At 47.2% G+C, this 10000-nt stretch overlaps 2 non-coding genes across 2 annotated transcripts; one reads left to right on the forward strand and one right to left on the reverse strand.

Moving 5' to 3' along the window:
* The first annotated feature begins 4227 nt into the window (after positions 1-4227).
* Positions 4228-4300, forward strand: Trnav-cac (transfer RNA valine (anticodon CAC)). The gene has a single exon. It is a non-coding gene; the product is annotated as a tRNA-Val (tRNA).
* A 1909-nt stretch (positions 4301-6209) lies between these two features.
* On the reverse strand, positions 6210-6282 carry Trnav-cac (transfer RNA valine (anticodon CAC)). Its single transcript has one exon. It is a non-coding gene; the product is annotated as a tRNA-Val (tRNA).
* Between the last annotated feature and the right edge of the window lie 3718 nt (positions 6283-10000).

A 10000-nucleotide genomic window follows, 5' to 3' on the forward strand; every position in this document is an offset into this window, starting at 1 on the left:
GCACCCACACACCCCCACCGCACCCACACACCCCACCGCACCCACACACACCCACACCGCACCCACACCGCACCCACACACCCTCACCGCACCCCCACCGCACCCACACCCCCCTCACCGCACCCCCACCGCACCCACACACCCCCACACCGCACCCCCACCGCACCCACACCCCCCCACCGCACCCACACACCCCCACCGCACCCACACACCCCCACACCGCACCCCCACCGCACCCACACACACCCACACCGCACCCACACACCCTCACCGCACCCCCCACCGCACCCACACCCCCCCACACCGCACCCCCACCGCACCCACACCCACCCACACCGCACCCACACACCCTCACCGCACCCCCACCGCACCCACACACCCCCTCACCGCACCCCCACCGCACCCACACACCCCCACACCGTACCCCCACCGCACCCACACACCCCCACCGCACCCACACACCCCCACCGCACCCACACACCCCCACACCGCACCCCACCGCACCCACACACCCCCACCGCACCCACACACCCTCACCGCACCCCCACCGCACCCACACCCCCCCACACCGCACCCCCACCGCACCCACACACCCCCACACCGCACCCCCACCGCACCCACACCCCCCCACCGCACGCACACACCCCCAACGCACCCACACACCGCCACACCGCACCCCACCGCACCCAAACACCCCCACCGCACCCACACACCCTCACCGCACCCCCACCGCACCCACACACACCCACACCTCACCCACACACCCTCACCGCACCCCCACCGCACCCACACACCCCCACCGCACCCACACACACCCACACACCGCCACACCGCACCCCACCGCACCCAAACACCCCCACCGCACCCACACACCCTCACCGCACCCCCACCGCACCCACACACCCCCACACCGCACCCCCACCGCACCCACACACCCCCACCGCACCCACACACACCCACACCGCACCCCACCGCACCCACACCCCCCCACCGCACCCACACACCCCCACCGCACCCACACACCCTCACCGCACCCCCACCGCACCCACACACCCCCTCACCGCACCCCCACCGCACCCACACACACCCACACCGCATCCACACACCCTCACCGCACCCACACCGCACCCACACACCGCCACCGCACCCACACACCCTCACCGCACCCCCACCGCACCCACACACACCCACACCGCACCCACACACCCTCACCGCACCCACACCGCACCCACACACCCACACCGCACCAACACACCCCCACCGCACCCCCACCGCACCCACACACCCCCACCGCACCCCCACCGCACCCACACCCCCCACCGCACCCCCACCGCACCCACACACCCCCACCGCATCCACACACCCCCACCGCACCCACACACCCTCACCGCACCCACACACCCTCACCGCACCCCCACCGCACCCACACACCCACACCGCACCAACACACCCCCACCGCACCCCCACCGCACCCACACACCCACACCGCACCCCCACCGCACCCACACCCCCCACCGCACCCCCACCGCACCCACACACCCCCACCGCATCCACACACCCCCACCGCACCCACACACCCTCACCGCACCCACACACCCTCACCGCACCCCCACCGCACCCACACACCCCTATAGCACCCACACACCCGCCCACACCCCCCCACCGCACCCACACACCCCTATAGCACCCACACACCCTATAGCACCCACACACCCCTATAGCACCCACACACCCGCCCACACACCCCCACCGCACCCACACACCCCCACCGCACCCACACACCCCTATCGCACCCACACACCCGCCCACATCCCCCCACCCCGCAACCGCACCCACACACCCCCACCGCACCCACACCGCACCCACACCCATCGCCACCACCACATGTTCCCACAGTCCGTTCATTCTTTCATTATACTCATCCACCTCTCTCTCTTTCCCTCTCTCTCTCTTACTCTCTCAAATTATACTCATCATTCTCTCTCTCTCCTCTCTCTCTCTCATTATCTCATCCATCTCTCTCTCTCTCTTCTCTTACTCTCTCTCATTATACTTATCCATCTCTCTCTCTCTCTCTTACTCCCTCTCTCTCTCATTATACTTATCCATCTCTCTCTCTCTCTTACTCCCTCTCTCATTATACTTATCCATCTCTCTCTCCCTCTCTCTCTTTCTCTCTCCCATTATACTTCTCCATCTCTCTCTCTCCCTCTCTCTCTCTTTCTCTCTCTCATTATACTTATCCATCTCTCTCTCTCTTACTCCCTCTCTCTCTCATTATACTTATCCATCTCTCTCTCCTCTCTCCCTCTCCTCTCTCTCTCTTTCTCTCTCTCTCTCTCCTCTCTCCCTCTTACTCTCTCATATTATACTCATCCATCTCTCTCTCTCTTTCTCTCTCTCCTCTCTCTCTTTCTCTCTCTGTCTCTCTCCTCTCTCTTTTACTCTCTCTCTCTCATTATACTTATCCATCTCTCTCTCTCTCCTCTCTCTCTCTCTCTCTCTCTCTCTCTCATTATACTCATCCCTCTCTCGTTCTCTCTCCCATTATACTTATCCATATATCTCTCTCGTCCTCTCTCTCTTTCTCTCTCTCATTATACTTATCCATCTCTCTCTCCTCTATCTCTCTCCCATTATACTTATCCATATATATATATATATATATCCTATCTCTCTCTCTCTCTTTCCTGCTCCAGAGGAGAAAAAAAGAGAGTTGTTTTTAGGGGCCTCACCTGCTGCGTAAAGTGTAAAATGGATGATGGGTTGACAGCAGAACGATTTACACCTTCCTTATAACCTTAGTCTCTACTGTGTGTGTGTGTGTGTGTGTGTGTGTGTGTGTGTGTGTGTGTGTGTGTGTGTGTGTGTGAGTGTCAATGTGTGTGTGTATCAGTGTCAGTGTGTGTGTGTGTGTGTGTGTGTGTGTGTGTGTGTGTGTGTGAGTGTCAGTGTGTGTGTGTGTGTGTGTGTGTGTGTGTGTGTGTGTGTGTGTGTGTGTGTGTGTGTGTAGGAGCGCGCGCGCGCGCGCGGACGTCTTTAAGTTCCAGTGGCCAGTGCGCGCCTCGGCCGGCGACTCAAGGATGCTGGCGCAGGCGTATTTTCCACTTAGTGAATGCACGCACCTTCTCGCATGCAGAATACAGACACAAAACACAAAAGCGCGCGCACAAACATCCTCACACACACACACACACACACACACACACACACACATACGCACGAGCGCACGAGCACACACGCACATTGACAAACATGCACACACACGCAAAGACATGTACATACACAATTAATGGACGCAAGCTCATACGCATTTCTGGTCATAGCACTGCGTGTGTGTATGTGTGTGTGCGTGCGTGTGTGTGTTGTCTGCGTGCGCGCGTGTGTGTGAATTATGTCGCACACGCACACGTAAACACAGACATGTTTGACCACCCGCATAGAGACTTACACGAGAGCACACACACTTACATTCATACACACGCACAGACGAGCGCCAGTGCACGCGCGAATGCTCGTACACACACACACACACACACACACACACACACACACACACACACACACACACACACACACACACACACATGCACCCATGCACACACACACACACACACACACATACACACATACACACATGCACATGCACACACACACACACACACACACACACACATGCACACACACACACACACACACACACACACACACACACACACACACACACACACACACACACACACACACACGTTACAACCACCCCTCTCTCTCCCACCCCACCCCCACCCCCAACTCCCCCCTCCCTCCTAGCCATCCCACACATGCAAGTATGCTTCCCAGAAGACAGAACAGAAAAAAAAAGAAGAGAGAAAAAAAAAGAAGAAAGAAAAACAAGAAAAACTAATGAAAACAAAAACGAAATCGAAATCGTGTATATGCGTTTGTAGATAGTTTAAACAGTCCACCATTGATATTAATATTGCAGTCATGTGTGTCTAGCATAATGTAAAATTGAATTTAAAAAATGTTTGGAAAAAAAAATCGAAGCAAACCAAAAAGTCTACTTTTGACAGAAGCAGGTAGTTCGCCACACGATCTCTAACATACCTCGGGGTTATATAAGAACCGACCACACGGAGTATTAAGTTTGTCCCAATGACCCCGAGATAATCTCTCCAGATTAGGTGATATCCTGTTATGAGAACAACTTTAGAGCTCAATCCTAACGGTTCGGTAGTGTAGTGGTTATCACGCTCGCCTCACACGCGAGAGGTCCTGGGTTCGACCCCCAGCCGAACCAATTTATTATTTTTATTTTATTTTTTTTTTTTTTGCTGCTGTTTCTTTTAATTTCTTTTTTGATACTTTGAACCAGGTTGTAGTTTTTGTTTTTTGTTGTTGTTTTTTTGGTTGCTGTTTTTTTTTTTTTGTTTGATTGCTTTTTTTTAAATTTCTTTTTTGATACTTTGAACCAGGGCGTAGTTTTTTTTTTTTTTTTTTTTTTTTGCTGTTTTTTTTAAATTTATTTTTTGATACTTTGAACCAGGGTGTAGTGTAGTGTAATTGTGAAGTAGTGTAAGGTAGTGTAGTGTAGTATAGTGTAGTGAAGTGTAGTGCAGTGTAGTGTAGTGTAGTGTAGTGTAGTAGTGTGGTGTAGTGTAGTGTAGTGTAGTAGTGTAGTGTAGTAGTGTAGTGAAGTGTAGTGTAGTGTAGTTGTGTAGTGTAGTGCAGTGTAGTGTAGTTGTGTAGTGTAGTGTAGTGTAGTATAGTGTAGTGTAGTGTCGTGTTTTGTTGCGCTGTTTCTAAATTCTATAGTCTTTTACTTTTTATTTCTATTTTTGAAACTGTTATTGTGTAGTGTAGTGTAGTGTAGTGTAGTGTAGTTGTGAAGTAAAGTGTAGTGTAGTGTAGTGTAGTGTGGTGCTGTGCCGTGTCATGTCGTGTTTTGTTGCGCTGTTTCTAAATTCTATAGTCTTTTACATTTTATTTTTTATTTTTGAAACTATTATTCCTTTCACTGTCAGCACGTGTGGTGCAGCGCATAAGGATCATTCAGCACACTTTGATGCCTCCTTGAAGGCTGAGGAAGTTGCGTGTATGTGTGTGTGTGTGTGTGTGTGCGTGCGTGCGTGCGTGTGCAAGTGTGTGTGACTGCGTGCGTGTAGATATGCGCGCGTGTGTGTGTGTGTGTGTAAATGAGAGCAAAAAAACAACACAACACAAAGCAATAAATCACACACACACACACACACACACACATGGCGACTGCTGGTCGATACTAACAACATCAAAAAGAATCTCCCCCCCCCCCTTCTCTTTAACAGATATATATTTTTATTTTCTAACCCCCCCACTCCCCCCCCCCACACACACACTCCTCCCATCCACTACCACCACCACAACCACTCTGCATCCTTTTCTGATAAAACGCGCCACAAATCTCTTTGTAATCAGGACCTCCTGGTGTTCAAGTGAGCCACTCTGAGCCCCACTGGTGGGGCAGGTAAAAATTGCAGGTGTGAACAGCGGTCGACAGTGAGTGACACAGACTGACACAGACAAGATAATCGGTTTCGGCTTGAGATTCAGTTTTCTCAAAGAGGCGTACGTAGTCAGTGCATTCGGACACAGAGCCATAATCATATGTCACATAACGTCTGCTGGGAGGCGTATGAAGTGATAGCTTAGTAGAGGTAACACGTCCGCCTAGGAAGCGAGAGAATCTGAGCGCGCTGGTTCGAATCACAATCACGGCTCAGCCGCCGATATTCCCCCCCCCCCCCCCCCCCATCCACTAGACCTTTGAGTGGTGGTCTGGACGCTAGTCATTCAGATGAGACGATGAAACCCGAGGTCCCGTGTGCAGCATGCACTTAGTGCACGTAAAAGATCCCACGGCAACAAAAGGGTTGTTCCTAGCAAAATTATGTAAAAAAACAAACAAAAAAACCCTCTTCGATAGGAAAAACAAATAAAACTGCACGCAGGGGAAAAAAAGGCTGGCGCTGTAGTGTAGCAATGCGCTCTCCCGGGGGAGAGCAGCCTGAATTTCACACAGAAAAATTTGTTGTGATTAAAAGAAATACAAAAATACAAAATGCAACAGGATGACCATATTCGTTATGATACCAGCAATGATTAAAGCTGTCTTTTTTTAAGCATCAACAATAGAAATGGAAATAATCGTATATATGTGTGTAAACACACCGTGGTTTGGCTGGGGGTCGAACCCAGGACCTCTTGCGTGTGAGGCGAACGTGATAACCACTACACTACCGAACCGCTGTTCACTCTTCTCTCTTTTAAAGATTTGAGAGGCTCCGAAGCAGAATCGATTAAGCAACTGGACATCATTCTGATCCAGTGTTCTTTTCCAGCTCTATTTGCCTTCATGTAGACTCATGTAACTCTTATCTATCAGCTGATCTGTGGTCAGTTTACCAAAAGATTACTCTGTGTGTGTGTGTGTGTGTGTGTATGTGGTGTGTGTATGTGTGTGTGTGTGTGTGTGCGCGCGCACGCGCGTGTGTGTGTGTGTGTGTGTGCGTGTGTGTGTGTGTGTGTGTGTGTAAATGAGAGCAAAAAAACAACACAACACAAAGCAATAAATCACACACACACACACACACACACACACACACACACACATGGCGAATGCTGGTCGACAGTAACAACATCAAAAAGAATCTCCCCCCCTCCCCCCTTTCTCTTTAGCTTTTTTTTTTTTTTTGTTAAATTTTTTACCCCCTCTCCTATCCACTACCACCACCACAACCACTCTGTATCCTTTTCTGATAAAACGCGCCACATATCTCTTTGTAATCAGGACCTCCTGGTGTTCAAGTGAGCCACTCTGAGCCCCACTGGTGGGGCAGGTAAAAATTGCAGGTGTGAACAGCGGTCGACAGTGAGTGACATAGACTGACACAGACAAGATAATCGGTTTCGGCATGAGATTCAGTTTTCTCAGAGGCGTGCATAGTCAATGCATTCGGACACAGATCCATAATTATACGGTACACAACATCTGCTTGGAGGCGTAGAATGGAGTGATGGCCTAGTAGCGATAACGCGTCCGCCTAGAAAGCGAGATAATCTCAGCGCGCTGGTTCGAGTCACAATCACGGCTCAGCCACCGATATTTTCTCCTCCCCCTCCACAAGGCCTTTGAGTGGTGGTCTGGACACTAGTCATTCGGATGAGATGATAAAACCGAGATCCCGTGTGCAGCATGCACTTAGAGCACGTAGAAGATCCCACGGCAACAAAAGGGGTTGTTCCTGGCGAAATTCTGTTTAAAAAAAAATCCACTTCGATAGGAAAAACAAATAAAACTGCACGCAGGAAAAAAAAGAAGAAAAAAAAGGAGTGTGTGTGTGTGTGTGTGGGGGGGGGGGGGGGGAGTGGCGGGGGGAGGAGTGGGGGGAGGGGGGCGCTGTAGTGTAGCGACGCGCTGTCCCTGGGGATAGCAGCCCGAATTTCACACAGACAAATCTGTTGTGATAAAAAGAGAAAAACAGATGCAAATACAAATATGTTTGACCAACAGTATAAGCACCCAGTCAGGCCTTGAAAGCGTGCGTATAATTATGTTTGTGTACGTATGTGTATATACATGTATATGTATATATATATATATATATATATATATATATATATATATATGTGTGTGTGTGTGTGTGTGTGTATGTATGTGTATATATATGTATGTATATATATATATATATATATATATATATATATATATGTATGTATGTTTGTATATGTATGTATATGTATATATATATATATATATGTTTCTGGTATATATATATCAATAGTATTGGTCCATTTCATATGGAGCACTGTAGAGTAAAAATGAAGAACCTTTTTTTTCCTCTCTCTCTGAGATTTCTCTTCCTCTCTTCTTCCCTTATTCATTTATCTTTATTTATCTATCTATATTTCTTTTCATATTTAAACATGTCCTTCATATTTATATACACATGAACCTCTAATATATAAGACTACTAAGGACATACAGTTAACGTTATATAACGTTAATATATAAAATGTTGAATACATAGTTGATCTATCCATGATGCATATTTTCTTGTAATGTAAATGTCGTCGTCTTCAGTTTAACGTCTTTCCACTTGAAGTGATATTAGACGAAAAAAAAGAAAAAAAGAAGAAAAAAAAACAAAAAAACCGTGGGGGTAGGGGTTGTGGGAGGAGGGTGGGGGGTAAAAGTGTGTGTATGTGTGGAGGGTGAATAGGGAGAGACAACGCTAGGGAAAATGGAAACATTATAAACGCCAACATCAAACAACTATAACAAATGTCCTATTGGACTACGCAGCAAACCTTCTGCAACAACAAATAACATATTGGAATTGTTAATAACACATTCAAAAGAACGTTTGGTGAAGTCTGGCAAAAAACATTTTAGATTCTGTAATGTAAATGTATTCTGTTATATATGTGAAAAATGTAAAAGCAAAAATGAATTAAAAACAAAAGTTTGAAAAAAAAAGTTTGTGTACATATCAGAGTAGGTTTATTCTGCAGAAGTGTTGCCAGAGGACATCATTCACTCTCGTTGACATGGGTACTTTTACAGTGCGCCAAGTGCTTGCTGGATTCGAACCCAGACCCTCACAGACTCTCTCTTTATTGATAGATGAGCATCGTAACCACTCTGCAACCTTCCTCCTCAAGACAAGACAAAACAAGACAAGGCAAGGTAAGGCAACCCCCCAAAAAAACCCCCCCAAAACCCCCAAAAACAAAAACAAAAAAAACAACAAACAAACAAGGCAAGGCAAGGCAAAACAAAGCAAAACAAGACAAGACAAGGTAAAACAAGAAAGGTAAGACAAGACAAGACAAAAAAAAGGCAAAAACAAGACAAGACAAGACAAGGTAAAACAAGAAAGGTAAGACAAGACAAGACAAAAACAAGGCAAAACAAGACAAGACAAGACAAGATAACGCAAGGCGAAACAGAACAAAACAAGACAAGGCAAGGCAAGGCAAGACAAGGCAAGACAAGACAAGTCAAGACAAGACAAGACTAGACAAGACCTGTTTATTTCAGGAAACCCCGTGGATTGAGGTGCACATGAAAATAACATGTAACCACAAAAAAAGAAAAAAAAGGAAAAAAAAAGAATGGCATTTAGTATTGCACTCACTTACATTATTTACAATAGCCATACCAACTATTTTACATTTGGGCCAACAGCAAAGTATTATCAATGGTTTCTCCAGTCAGTGGGAAACCATTTACAGATTAGTCCTTTGTAAAAGATTATGACTCTCAAACTAGGAGGCAAAATTGCACTGCCAGAGGACATCATTCACTCTCGTTGACATGGGTACTTTTACACTGCGCCACTAAAATGCTTGCTAGCAGCACACGGGGAGGACCTCGGTTTATTATCGTCTCATCCGAATGACTTGCCACACTCAGTTTGATTTGCCAGTCAGTTTCAGTTTCAGTTTCAGTAGCTCAAGGAGGCGTCACTGCGTTCGGACAATTCCATATACGCTACACCACATCTGCCAAGCAGATGCCTGACCAGCAGCGTAATCCAACGCGCTTAGTCAGGCCTTGAGAAAAAAAAAGAAGAAAAAAAAAGATAAATACATAAAAAAAGCATGAACTACTACTACTAATAATAATAATATGTATAAGGTGCAAAAACTTGATGAAGTCAACTATAAGCGTACAAAAACAAACAAAAAAAAAAAAAAAAAAAAAAAAGAAGAAAAAAAAGAAGAAGAAAGAAATAAAATAAAATAAAACAAAATAAATAAATAAATAATAATAATTTTCAAAAATAAAATAAGATAAAATAAAATAAAATAAAATAAAAACTTGGGGAAAGGGGGTGAGAGCTGGATTCGAACCCAGACCCTCACAGACTCTCTCTCTATTGATAGATGAGCGTCGTAACCACTCTGCCACCTTCCTCCTCAAGACAAGACAAGACAAAACAAGTCAAGGCAAGGCAAG

This window comes from Babylonia areolata, chromosome 13, assembly GCF_041734735.1.
Source record: "Babylonia areolata isolate BAREFJ2019XMU chromosome 13, ASM4173473v1, whole genome shotgun sequence".
Taxonomy (NCBI): domain Eukaryota; kingdom Metazoa; phylum Mollusca; class Gastropoda; order Neogastropoda; family Buccinidae; genus Babylonia; species Babylonia areolata.